The following is a 1,336-nucleotide window of genomic DNA, read 5'->3' as shown; positions in this document are numbered from 1 at the left end:
GTTGGAGAGAATTCTGCATACCCGGTAAGTAATTCGGACATCCACAAAAGAGAAAGAAAAATCTTGAAATTTCCCGTTTTCCTCAGGAACAACTCGCCCGCTAGCAACGAACAATGAGGTGATGAATGAAGGCCAGCTCGCGAAGCGAGCGCGGAAAAAGAAGCGGAGGAAACTTCGAGGCACGGAGAAAAACGGGGTCCTTGTTGATGAATAATTCAATCAATTCGAAAATTGGGAAATAAAGAATTCAATCAACTCGCAAAATGAAAGAAATCAATCAATCGCGGGAGACTCGCGAATTTAGGCCACCACGATCGAGAGGGAAACAATGGCAAGGCGTCGCCATGAAAGAGACTCGAACAGCAGCATGTCAAAGGTAATCAACTCTCTCGCCACACTTACTCTGTCCGCAATCTAGCCCAACGCTGTTTCATCTAGTTCGTACTAAACGAATGTCCAAACTTATCCAAATCTAGTTGTTCGTCTCATGGACAGCAATCCCGTTTCGGGCTAGCGTGTTTTTGCCTTTGGCGTTGAAGTGGTCAAATACGGCTTTCTTGATGAGACCACGCTGCCGGCCGGCATTCTCTGGCAAGTGAGGAGGAGTGTCCGAGTGGCCGAAGGAGCACGATTGGAAATCGTGTATGCGCGTAGCATCGTGGGTTCGAATCCCACCTCCTCCGTCGAGTCAAGAGCTGGCTGCTTATTGAAACAGCATGAGACAGTTCGGTTATGAGTTCCAAATCGAAATCAAATGTCCGGTTGCTTCGCATAGTAGCTTCGCATAAAAGAAAAGTCGGGCTACCTTACCCGTTAGGGTTACTTACTCCGATAGGACGTGTTTGTAAAGGGTTGATCGAGGGTGCGTCGCCATTGGACCTTCTTGTCTCCGTACCTTCCGTACCTCGCACCTGGGAGCGGCCTCAGCCTCGTGCTGAGTTCCGCTACGGTGTGATGTATAGAGCGTACGATCAGATTACGAAGCTCCAAGCGGAGAAGATCCTCCTTCTCACTGAGTGAAAGATCTAGGGTGTCTTCGAGAGAAGACTCCCGAACGAGTTCTTGGAAGCCGCCTCTTTGGCAAGAGACGGTAATTATGCTACCAACCATAAGAATGTAGTGCTGGGAAGAATTTCGTAAGGAATTGCGTAAGAATTGCGTATTTATTCTAGTGGATGCGGCTTTTCTTCGGCTGGCCGGCTAGCCGCACCCACCCAATAGTTGAAGTTGGCTCTCACTCCGGCGAGGAGGCATAAAGCCAGCCGGCATAAAGCCCCTCTCGTCTCTGTTCTCATTCTCGGGAATCCGGGAGCGTTGGCTCTCACTCCCCTTCATG

At 49.6% G+C, this 1,336-nt stretch overlaps 1 non-coding gene across 1 annotated transcript; it reads left to right on the top strand.

The window, feature by feature from the left end:
- The first annotated feature begins 599 nt into the window (after window positions 1-599).
- Window positions 600-683, top strand: TRNAS-GGA (transfer RNA serine (anticodon GGA)). The gene has a single exon. It is a non-coding gene; the product is annotated as a tRNA-Ser (tRNA).
- Window positions 684-1,336: the final 653 nt, after the last annotated feature.

The sequence above is a fragment of the Dipteris shenzhenensis genome, unplaced genomic scaffold, assembly GCF_047967505.1.
Source record: "Dipteris shenzhenensis isolate YYH24624 ecotype China unplaced genomic scaffold, Dip_SZ_1.0 scaf0100, whole genome shotgun sequence".
Classification (NCBI taxonomy): Eukaryota; Viridiplantae; Streptophyta; class Polypodiopsida; order Gleicheniales; family Dipteridaceae; genus Dipteris; species Dipteris shenzhenensis.
Note: the sequence above shows the minus strand (reverse complement) of the source record. Positions and strands in the feature narration are given on the sequence as shown.